Source organism: Salmo trutta, chromosome 33 (genome assembly GCF_901001165.1).
Source record: "Salmo trutta chromosome 33, fSalTru1.1, whole genome shotgun sequence".
Taxonomy (NCBI): Eukaryota; Metazoa; Chordata; class Actinopteri; order Salmoniformes; family Salmonidae; genus Salmo; species Salmo trutta.
Genome location: NC_042989.1, coordinates 25,317,596 through 25,330,644, shown reverse-complemented (window position 1 = coordinate 25,330,644; position 13,049 = coordinate 25,317,596). Strand labels below are relative to the sequence as shown.

General features: G+C 40.7%; 1 long non-coding RNA gene across 1 annotated transcript; it reads left to right on the top strand.

Annotated features, from left to right (window-relative positions):
* Positions 1-1,404: 1,404 nt before the first annotated feature.
* On the top strand, positions 1,405-4,756 carry LOC115172743 (uncharacterized). Its single transcript, XR_003871480.1, has 2 exons — positions 1,405-1,893; positions 1,978-4,756. It is a non-coding gene; the product is annotated as an uncharacterized LOC115172743 (long non-coding RNA).
* The last annotated feature ends 8,293 nt before the right edge of the window (positions 4,757-13,049 follow it).

The following is a 13,049-nucleotide window of genomic DNA, read 5'->3' as shown; positions in this document are numbered from 1 at the left end:
CAATGACAAAAAAGCAAAGGCCTATAATAGTAAAAAAAAAAAGAGGCAAGAAATACACTAGATTTATATGCAGAATATTTGGCATTTCAAATTTGTAGATTTTTTTTTGACTGCAGTTATTCATCTATATTGAGATCTGCACCTTCATGTCCCCTGAACAAAAATGTCTAAAAAGGGCCTTAGGTCTCACAACGATCTCTTTTTGTGCCTGCCATGGGTAACAAGTAGACTATTCTCACTTTGGCCAAATATGTTTGATTGAATTCCATCTACCATTTTATATCGAAAATGTTAATGATATTAATATAATAATAAATGCTATAATATAATTCATATGAACACAATTCCTATGCGAAAGCAACCAGCAATATTGACCTATTTATCCACATGGCTCCTATATTGGCTCCTATATATGGTTAAATAAAGGTTAAATAAATAAATAAAAAATATTTAGCAAACAAGAACAGCAAAACATAGGCTAAAGTATAGCTTTATGATTTGTCACAAACTTTAGATTCCAAGTGACAGTTGTGAAATAGGGGTGGAGGGTGGAGCTGCTGACGACATGGCCACAAGCAGTCAACCTATGATATACAGGTGAGGACATGCACCAAACAATATCCTCCAGCTCAGCTCAACACAGTCATGTGTTTTCTGTCATAATATTATGGTGTCGATCTTTTTCAAACGTACAGTCGTGTATGATACCATATAGTCAAGGGCAGCTCAATGTCGAAAAGCAGAAACAACAACGACAGGCCTACTCATATCTTAGTGCAGAATGAAGACCAATGTTAAAATGTGCTTTATGTCCTAAGTGCTCAATAAAATTATTAGGCCTATATTAATCATTACTATTAATGATTACAAGTAATTACATTGGCACAAGGCTTTCGCTAGTCGTGTCTATAGACTATTTTACAACATAATGCATTATCACATTTATTACATACAGTATCTCTCTCCCTCTTTAACACACACACACACACACACACACACACACACACACACACACACACACACACACACACACACACACACACACACATAGTGTGAGTCCTCCCTAATGGAAGACACACTAAAGTTGAGATCTTTCAAGGAAATGTGTTTCATTATTACATAAAAGTATCCCGTAGCGTCAGAGAATAGCTGTGGGAAAGGGTGCTGATTGAGAACAGTGTCTACTGAATGTGATGCTCTGCCTGCTTTGTTCTGTATCACTAAGCCATTGTCTGGGGATTCTTTTAAACTACTTGGAGATCCCTTCTCAATGGACCTAAAGATAAGATATAGTTGTATTCGAAATGAATCAAAATTCTCACATTCCCAACACGGCAAGACGCCCAATCTTTCACTCCACAGACCGGGGGATAGCAAGCCCCTGCCGATGTGCTTGGAAATCCAAGGGCAGAGAGGAAGTTTGTCTCCCTGCCAGATAGGACACCGGTTCACCTTCTGAACACGTAAAGGGTGCGTTTATTCTCCAGTCCCTCTCACAAATCGTACTTTAAACACCAGTGATCTGCGAATAAACAAAGGCAGTAAACAATGGAGTCGAGGCTATGCCCACAATATGGGAAGTGTACATGCACAACCAAATTGCAGGAGTGTAAACTTTGAATAGGACGTCACCGCACATTTCGTTCTCTTGTTTTTAGACATAATGCTAAGCTGATTTTTTTTATAGCACACTGATCGATATCTTGGTAAAACAAGACTTTTTTTTTTTAAACTAGCGGGACACTGAAATCTTTGCTTTGTGCTAAAGTCAACAGTGACAGAGTTTGAGCTCAAATAAATGCCGTGATGTCTCCAGCCCTTTGCAGTAGCTGAAGGCGAGGCTGCACAATGGGCTCCGGTAGCTTGCCAATAAGCATCGACTGTATTGCACAGGTATGGACATTTGATTTGATTGTATGTTTCCTAAATTTATTTAAATTCAATCGTTTTGTGATATGAGTTATTTGTTTGGGGTAGGCAAGATGAGAGTTGAGCGTTGGCTCAAACCTGGGCTCATGAGAAAGGTCCTCGAGCAAGAGGGATTGGATTGTATGACAACGGAGTTCAAATCTTCAAAAAGGCTGAGGTGATTTGCAAGTTCTGTGATAGAGGTGGCGTCAGTGTCTTTAAATGGCGTGTCAGAGAGCTATTACAGCTGATAGATATCATTGATGTCATCAGAGGAGCACTTGCGTATGGAACTCAGTTTTACACTATCAAACCCTGCGGCTACAACATTAAAATGTTAGCGTTCGGTTGGTTTATAACCTATCCATTTTTGAGGATTCTGCTGTGTGCCTCCGGTTTTCAGAAATCAATTGGGTTTGCAATTTTCTATTGGCTTTCTTTTGGGGATGTTTTAAACATAATTTTACGCACACTGCTTGAGAATAATTCAAACACTTTAATCAATAGGCCTATGTGGAATTCTAAATGTCACCATTTTTTATTCCATTAATTAGCTATCATAAATTATCCTCATTCTTTTCACCATCTCATTGGTACCCATTTACAATTGGTTAAGGACTTCTAATGATAATCTATGGCTAATAATAATAATAATAAGAAAAAAACAAGGCTTCATTTATTTCTGCTTAATAATCGTACTGTATAAAAAATATACCATTGTGTTTAGAAAATAGAAGTAATAACATTTGTAATGTTGAGATAAAACCGCATAATGCGCCCTAAAAACACTGGGGACAGTTTTTCAATAATTAATTCCCCTCCAATCTCGCTCTCACAAGGAGCAAGAGCCCTCGAAAATACCTATTACCCATTATTAAATGAGCGTATGCCGAAACTCTTCCTTTGATGGAGGGGATAACCCCAGTCAAGCCTCCTCCAGAGTGGAGTGAAATGGGAATGGCCTTTTGGAACCCTGGTTCAAAGGTAACCGGCCTCAATCTGCACTGGAGAACCTTTTTACCAAACGTACACGAGCGTTTACGCCACTGACATCAGTCTCCTAGGCCTACATAATACAATTTAGTTACCTAACATACATGACATGGCGAACCTTCATTATTGTGTAGGACCATTTAAAAAGGCCTACCTCCGAAAAGTTGTTTTCGCTCAAATAGGAAAAATGGACAATAGAGATAATGAGCAGATGCCATGGCCAGGTAGACGCACGCACGCACGCGTCCACACAAACACACACACCAAAAAGGGTTTGAAATGTCAGCAGAGAGAGATGCCTCTGCTAAGGTCATGGGCGCACCATCAGTGGCAACCTCTTCACGGTTGTTATAGCAACAAGATGAGCGATGGTACAGCTTAAATTGGTAACCCAATTTAATTACAGTTCTTACCGGTCTTCCTATTTGCATATTTCTAGATTAGGAACCAATGGCACTTCTCCAGACTGAAACCTAGTCTGGAATTCTTGGAACAAGTTGTGGTCAAACTTGGCTTAAATTCCTCCTGCAGTGATCACGACAGGTTTTGTCCATTCATGCTCCCCTCTAGAGTCTGAGGCTGGATTTACTGAAAGCTTATCTGTCCTTATGTTTACTTTTCTATTGCACGAGCTTTGGAACAAAACTGGGATAATGTTTCTCGTAACACTGGGATAAATCGATACAAGCATCAAAACAAGATGTCCAGGTTTGAAACAGGTTAAAAATAGGTATTACTTTTTAAAACATATATTGTTGTCCCGGGGTATTGTTCTTGATAATCTAAATTGCCATAGTTCATGTTCTTACTGGAACCAGAATTGCATTAGTTGAATAAAGCGATTGAATTTCTAGCAGTAAATACACATAGTCCCATAGGCATATAGGCCTACATTAACACCTGTGTTTTGATGGGTTTCCAACTCTGGCCCTATATTCCCTTTGAAAGCACTAGTAGCCTAAGCTCACATTCAGCCACCAGGGCCTGGAACACCCAAGTAGAACGGTCTCCCGGGTGATAGCGGGACACCGGTCTAACAAGCTGTAATTCTGTTTCAGCCTATTGCAGGGGTGGGACCGTCCACATACCCCGATTTAACTCCTCTTTCACGCGAAATACTCCTAATCCCATATCTTAGCAAGGGAGACTGCTATCCCACAGTATATTAAAGGACAACAAAGTCAAAACTCAAAGCCACCCATGGTTTCTTAGCAGTCAGTGCCTCTCATGATTTACGCTCATCATGTCCACCCATCTCGCTTCAATTAACATTAACATTAGTGGCCATTTTCTCAATTAGACAAGTTGACACTTTGCATGAATACTTTTCAATGCTATTCAAATAAGTGTATACGCTTAGGATACAATACATCTAGGCCTATACATTTATATAGGCCTGCAATTATTTTATATAAATAGATTCATACCAAAAAAAGGCAACATAGGTTGTCTGCTGCTGGCGGAAACCTATTTTTACACTGTGAGTAAATAATCATATTTCTGTTTTTTATTATGTTTATGATGATGATGATTATTGTTATTACAATTATTATTGTTGTTATTATTATTATTATCCATGTAGACTATTGATATGATTACTCCTTTGAAATGGATGATCAAATTAAATTGATGATCAAATATGAGGCAATGTTTATATGACCCCCTCTCAAACAGTCCCTTATTTAGCACTTCTTCGCAGGTATACCCCTTTAACAAATATCAGTAGGTAACTGGTCAATTGGGAGAGGTGGGGGTGTTGTTAAAGGTCCAATGCAGCCGTTTTATCTCATTATTAAATCATTTCAGGGTAACAAAGTACCTTACTGTGATTGTTTTCAATTAAAATAGTCAAAAAGAAACAAAAATAGGTTGTTAGCAAAGAACAATTTCTCAAACAAGAATTTTGCTCAGACTGTCTGGAAGTGATCTGAGTGGGGAGCTAGCTGTTATTAGCAGAGAAGTTTGGAACTCTCTTTCTTATTGGTCTATTAACTAATTTATCACCTGGTGATGTCACCAGGCAGGTCAAAACTCCATCCCACCAAAACAGGCAAAGAGTTCAGGCGGTCTTCTCCAACAGCTCCAACACTAAAAGGGGATTATCATTATTTTCACAATATCACAATATTATTCCAACCTCATTGTGTGCAAATATATATAAAACACTGGTAAATCACGTTTTTGACTGCACTGGGCCTTTAAACCATGGGGGCGGTTTGCAGTTCAAATTAGGGAGGTGTTAAACAATGGAAGTGTAATGAATTTACCTGCAAAAAATCAGAGAATCATTCACACAGACCCAATACCTGTATTTTGGTTACAGGGTTTGTGAAATTGCAGGAATCGTGAGAAGGTCTTTAGGTGACTTTTATTTTCCATGTTTTTTACCCCCAACCCCTTTCAGATATATGAAAAAGTTGGTATATAAATGCAGGCATGGTAAATTAGTGGGATTTTGGTCTGTGTATGAAAGGGATATATACACTGAACAAAAGTATAAACACAACATGTAAAGTATTGGTCCCATGTTTCATGAGCTGAAAATCCCAGAAATGTTCCATACACACAAAAAGCTTATTTCTCAAAAAATGTGTCCACAAATGTGTTTACTTCCCTGTTAGTGAGCGCTTCTACTTTGCCAAGATAATCCATCCTCCTGACAGGTGTGGCATATCAAGAAGCTGATTAAACAGCATGATCATTCTACAGGTGCACCTTGTGCTGGGAACAATAAAAGGCCACTTTAAAATGTGCAGGTTTGTCACACATCACAATGCCACAGATGTCTCAAGTTTTGAGGGAGTGCGCAATTGGCATGCTGACTGCAGGAATGTCCACCAGAGCTGTTGCCAGATAATTTAATGTTAATTTCTCTACCAGAAGCTGCATCAAACGTTGTTTTAAAGAACTTATCAGTACGTACAACTGGCCTCATATAAGCAGACGACGTGTAACCATGCCAGCACAGGACGTCCACATCCGGCTTTATCACCTGTGGGATCGTCTGAGGGAGGGTTGGGGCGCTGAGTAATAAAGCCCTTTCACGGGGAAAAACTCATTATGATTGGCTGGGCCTGGCTCCCCAGTGGGTGGGTCTGGCTGCCAAGTGGGTGGGCCTATGCCCTCCAAGGCCCACCCATTGCTGCACCCCTGCCCAGTCATGTGAAATCCATAGATTAGGACCTCATTTATTTATTTCAATTGACTGATTTCCTTATATGAACTGTAACTCAGTAAGATCTTTGAAATTGTTGGATGTTGTGTTTATATTTTTGTTCAGTGTAACAAATATTGTATAAGACCAAGAGGCACATACGAAAAATAAACATTCAATATTGATTAAGGTAGATAATAGATTTTTTTGAGACTACAGATAACAAAACCAATTGATTTACTGATTCTTACTAATAAGAATTTTGAGTAGCCTGTTCTGGCCATTTCAATATATGGGGAAAAACTAGGTGTCAGACAACAATTTTTGTTTTTCTTTTCATTTTCATTTATAAGCGAAAATATATCAAGTTAAAAAGAACTTGCACTTTTTCTTACAATATTTCTAATTTGTTATGATAATTATGCAAAGTAAAAAATGGAAAAGGATACCTTATATACAGTAGGCTACCTTTTATAAATTTGAATGCATGGCCAGGTTTCCCTTACAAATTCACAGGTTCATTGGGCCTGCTTTGATGTGCCTATTCAAATCATTTTTACCAATATTTTCAATGAATTTCACAATTACTAATATCAGAAGTCATAAACACTAAAAAAAGTATTGGTTCCATGTTTTATAAGCTGAAATAAAAGATCCCAGTAATGTTCCATATGCACAAAAGGCTTATTTCTCAAAAATGTTGTGCACAAATTTGTTTACACCCCTGTAGGTGAGCATTTCTCCTTTGCCAAAATAATCCATCCACCTGACAGGTGTGGCATATCAAGAAGCTGATTAAACAGCATGGTCATTACACAGGTGATCCTTGTGCTGGGGACAATAAAAATACACTAAAATGTATAGGTTTGTCACACATCACAATGCCACAAATGTCTCAAGTTTTGAGGGAGTGTGCAATTGGCATGCTGACTGCAGGAATGTCCACCAAATCAAATCAAATCAAACTTTATTTGTCACATGCGGCAAATACAACAAGTGTAGACCTTACCGTGAAATGCTTACTTTACAAGCCCTTAACCAACAGTGCAGTTCAAGAAGAGTTAAGAAAATATTTACCAAATTAACTAAAGTAAAAAATTATAAAAAGTAACACAATAACAGGTTAGAGGGTACAGGTTAGAGGTCATTTGTACATGTAGGTAGGGGTAAAGTGACTATGCATAGATAATAAACAGCGAGTAGCAGCAGTGTACAAAACAAATGGGGGGGGGGTGTTCAATGTAATAGTCTGGTGGCCATTTGATTAATTGTTCAGCAGTCTTATGGCTTGGGGGTAGAAGCTGTTAAGGAAGGAGCCTTTTGGTCCTAGACTTGGCACTCCGGTACCGCTTGCTGTGCGGTAGCAGAGTAAACAGTCTATGACTTGGGTGACTGGAGTCTCTGACAATTTAATGGGTTTTCCTCTGACCGTGTATTATACAGGTCCTGGATTGCAGGGAGCTTGGCCCCAGTGATGTACTGGGCCGTACGCACTACCCTCTGTAGCACCTTACGGTCAGATGCCGAGCAGTTGCCATACCAGGCTGAGATGCAACCGGTCAGGATGCGCTCGATGGTGCAGCTGTAGAACTTTTTGAGGATCTGGGGACCCATGCCGAATCTTTTCAGTCTCCTGAGAGGGAAGAGGTTTTGTTGTGCCCTCTTCCCGACTGTCTTAGTGTGTTTGGACCATGATAGATCGTTGATGATGTGGACACCAAGGAACTTGAAACTCTCTTGAAACTTGAAACCAGAGTTGTTGCCAGAGAATTGAATGTCAATTTCTCTACCTTAAGCGACCTCCAATGTCGTTTTAGAGAATTTGGCAGTACGTCCAACCGGCCTCACAACCGCAGACCACCTGTAACCAAGCCAGCCCAGGACCTCCACATCCAGCTTCTTCACCTGCGGGATTTTCTGAGACCAGCCACCCGACAGCTGATGAAACTGAGGAGCATTTCTGTTTGTAATATAGCCCTTTTGTTGGGAAAAACTAAAAACTAAAACAAATAATTTCCTGTACCTCTGTCTCTATAGGCTGCACACGTCTCTCCTATACACACCTTCCTCCCAGACACACCTCTTAACTCTACACACCTCTTTCCCATACACAATGTCTGAGATATGAACAGATATATCGGGGGAAAAAATATAGAGACAGTTTTGAGGAAACAACTCCTATTTGAAGTAAAGGTAACACTATACATTACAGCTGGCTTGTTATTTATTGATATTCTCAGAAGATACATTCCAGACATCATTTCGGATTTGACCAAGCAGAGCAGAGCAGATAGTGGTCAGAGAGAGGGTCAGTATAAATACCTGACACGATAGGAAAAGGAGGAGGGGGACAGGGTGACTGTGATGTGTCTGTACCTCTCTAACACGGCAGTGTGACATTTCAGACCAGGGGTTCCACTCACCCTGAGCCAGGCCGCATGGCCGTGTGGTCCACACATCCACATTCACACACACACACAGGGCTGTGCTGGCATCACAGAGAGGCCAGTCAACAATAGCCATTGACTGTCTGGAGGCAGCAGCTGATGGGACAAGCACTGACCTGAAGACAACCTATTCAGGGCAGGATGGGGTGCCTTTCAGTCCCCTGCTGCTTTTGTATCACTCAGAGTGGATGGATTGTCCGGTGCTTGTCCTACAGTATGCATTGTAGGTCGTCATGGTGAGGAGAGATATTAACCTAAATTTACTGAAGAGTCATCTGAAAATATACGCAGTGATGTGGATACGAAGTAATCAGCAATACAGAATGCACAGCCTTGTGGATAAACAGGATTAAGTGAGAAATAAGAACAAAAATGTACAAGTGGTGTTGATTCTTATTGAATAAAGCAGAAGAACATGAAATGGGGAGGACAGGCAAGGCCTTTGTCTCTGAGGAGAGAACAGTGAAGAGAGGCTCAGGCATGCTAGGATGGAAGATTAGCTTCCCAAAGACATACATGAAGCTCAGGAAGCCCATGGCAAGATAATACATGTGTTCAACCATGCAGCAAGACACTGTATTAAATCAAGATTAGAGAAGTCCAAAATATGAATCTAGGTATTACCGGGATTGAAATGGAGAAGTTATGCATGTGTGTTGTGTTGTTTACGTGCTTCTATTGCCTTTTTCTGTAACATGTATATGAATTTGACAGTCACATTTCTCTATGGGTTTGATGCAAGTGTTTGAGAGGGAACTATGTTGGAAAGCCACCATAAAACATTATTTCATTCAGCTGTGGTAAAGAGATTTCTTCTCAGTTATCATATATTGATCCGACATGATTCCTTTATTCCCCCTGAAGCCTGAAAACCTTTGAGTGGGGTTTTAAATTCAGACTGGCATAACTGATGGATATCTAGCTGAAGGTTTCTCTGCCTTGGACTCACGACTTGTATTTCCTTTTCCTGTGGCCATCCAGTGCAGACATTCACAGGAATGGCTGCTAAGCTCTCTCCTCACCCACCTCCAATCCTAGGGAGCTGAGGCCTGAGCCCACAGGCCAGTCAAAGCGAAGGACATACAACTCATTAAAAGTTAATGAAACCTATAAACGCAGTGCGCCAGCGATTCATTTAAACCCCAAAGCAATCTCCTCTTCCAGCAAAGGCAAACAAGCCCGTGTGGCCCCCCAACGCTCTGAATAACAAACTACGTAATATTTTCTTCTGTATAAGTTCCCTATGCAGACATGTTCAGTGTGATAGGCCATCTTACAATGGGACTTGTCCAATTTATTGAACGCGGGGAAAAAGTGTTCTGCAGGGGTGAATTCTGTAATCTGCTTCCAAGTTGAATTTAATACCTTTACTTTACACTGCCTCAGCTTGTCAGGGAGGCTGACATATATGCCATTTCAACATTCATGAGAATCAATGACATTCAAATAATGTGCTCATTTTAATACCATACGAGTGAGAAAAAAAATCATTGTTAAATCCTGCATTTGTTCTCCTTCATGGTATAACAGTACAGAGGACTGCTCCTGATCTGTGCATTGTTTACCATGCATAGGCTATTTCAACCCTTTAAAGCAACCCACCCCTCTCAGTCTTGCCCAGGGAAGCCCTCATCTAATAACATTTCAACTCAATTTAATAACAACCAATCGACAGCAATAACATGGCAAAGTGTGTAAAGATAAGTGTCAATTGAAAACTAAGCGTAGAACAATAACCACCCACTTTAACATGACCTCCCACAGCCCATAGAGGTATCCTCCAAGGATTCAAATTAAATTCCCTCCATGTGTAGCAGCACTGTCAGCCATTTAATCAATTCGCATACCCTGACTTGAGTTAAATAAATCCCCAATTGAATCCCATATAAATGGCTGGGGCGTTTATCATGTACAGGCTGATGCTTAACTGAAGGGTCCTGGAAAGCTCGTTGGTGTCTATAGAGCAGTTGAGCAGATTATCATTAAAGACAAGAGCTGTACGTTTCCTCTAACAGACTATTCCCCTGATACACACGATTTAACCCATCGCCTGTTCACCGCTGTCTGTGAAATAGTCTGGACTGGGGTTTAATATCCTGTCTGATGAAGAAGTCACCCATCCAGATTTATGTGTCATGATCGGATACCTTTATTTCCCTATGTGCTATAGCGGCAAGTATTCAACTGTTTATACCAAAGACACATAAAAAATGTTATTTCTGGTTTCTTCAATGTATTGGTGCAACACCCCATTGACATTTTTTCTGAAAAATATTGTTTCCAGTTACAGTAGCTGTGTGTTTGGGATTGTCTGAGGTTTCAGAGACTGTTGCGTTACTGTAATGATGCACATTTCAGGTGGGGTCATACTTAAAATGAACACTGAGTCAGTAAGCTGATGTAAACCACTGGGCAGATTGATGATTGTCAGTGATGTGTTTATGAAAGGTAGTTTGTAAAGGACTAATCCATACAAATGCTACAGTATCGTGTGGGACAGTGCTAATGAGTTGAGAATGGAAATGCATACCAGCCTCTCACAGAGGTTTGAATAACACTGTGTTTTGGTTTTCATGTTTAGACAAACTATAAGATCAACACATACAATTCTCCTGTCATAGTCAGGGTGGCGTCGTATGGCGTTTGCACCGTAAAACAAGACATTTCTGATGATAGAGGAGTTGTTAAGTAGGACTGAATAGGAACAGTTGTCTGGTTTGCTGTCTCTGGCATTAGAAACCAAGCGTAGTTAGCAAACAGATATAGCAGTGTCACAGATGCAAAATGTTTCATATCTAGTTGCTAAGTAAGCAGTGATTTGGGATGATTTTGTGGGTGACAGAAGGTTCTAAGGTCACTTTAGCTGTTCTGACGGAGGTTCCAGACTCTATATCCCATTCCACCAAATGTCTGACCAGATATGTTTTATGGCGGCATCTGCAAGCTCTGTCAATTTTCTGCCAAGCCTGAGTCATGTATCTATCATCATCATCATAGAAAAAAACAAACAAGAAACTTTTCAATTCACCCCTATACCACCAAATCCTGGACAGAAGTTGGTCCATCACTATTCATACCATTGTACTGCCATTACAACAACTAAACGCATCATTTGTGTTTCCGAAATCCATCCTGTATGTATCCAATACCAAATGTCTGGTGACTGAAAGCCTATACGTAGCGGGCGGGGGTGCATAATTGCTAGGAAACATTTGACTGAACATTTGGTGATAAAACGCAGTGGTCGCCCCGCCATCCCCCCCAGCTTAAAACTAATTAATTCAGGATCCTGACATAAACTCTCCAATCCTTTGACAGCTTGGAGCTGAAATAAAAATGCTAGTTCTCCTGGGAACGGCAGGAGATAGCCGGCTCTTTTCTGGACTGTTTGCTCACTGGCCCTGAGAGCAATCTTCTTCAGTCAGAATGAAATGCAAGGACACAAACAATGTACCACGGAGAGAATGGGAGATGGGGAATGAACAGTTTGGACTATTTGCTCAGCAGAAGGGCAGCCACAATGGCCGGCGGATGGCTTTCCCATGCATCAAGCCTCTTAGTCTTAGGCCTCCCTTTGTTGCCGGTTTTCTTCGCCCTGGCCAGATAAGAGCCCAGCTGCCCTATACTTTTAATTCCCATTGTACACCGTACTGTATCGTCATTTATCTGCCTACGTACTGCCTGCCATGATGTTTCTGTCTAATTGAACGGGTTATCGCCTGTGTATCTCAGTGGCTAAGGTTCACCTTAGCATGTGCTGCCGTTTAAGGCTTGAATCCCTTTCTCTTCGGTAAACAGCGGAGAGGTGGTTAGGGTGGAGGAATAACGTATGACCCCTCTTCTCTCCAGAAAGGAGGCAGCACAAGTCAAGAACAGGATATGATAATGATCCCCATCAACAGTTACTTCATACTGCATATGTATAGTTCACATGGAGCAGGGCTCACCATGAAGGAAATGCAGCTCAAATACACAACTAAGACACAGGGAGGAGCCACCAAAGTGAAATAGACATTTCAACATTGTTTTTCAGCCTCAGACGTTGACAGAGATGTCCTTTAGGCTCCTATACTGCTAAATACTGCAGACGGCCCTTGAGAGAGCGATCAGATGCAGTCATTAAATTACCGAATGCCAACTCAAGTTAGAACCAAATAAAGCCAGTAGTCGCCCTGACTGAGACCAGGATCCATGTTGTGGTCTTTTGTTTCAGTTTGTTAGTTTGTGTTTGCTTTACATTGACTAGTTATTAGTGGAATTTGTATTCAGACAGAGTGTTTGTAATGTCTATTTGACAGGAACAGCAATTACTACAGTTCCCTCTTGTAGTCTACTGAGGAAATGTAAAAATGGTAACAATTTCTCCAAAAAACGTCTGATATCATACACACACACTCAAATACACACCCATCCCCCACCTTAAAGGCTGTAATGCCACAGGGCCCTGTGGGTGGTCAGATCCAGATGCTGAGAGGATGGTGGTGGAACATAGGGCCGTTAATTCAAAGTTACAATGAACCTTGTGAGGTTGCTGCCATTTTATAGGT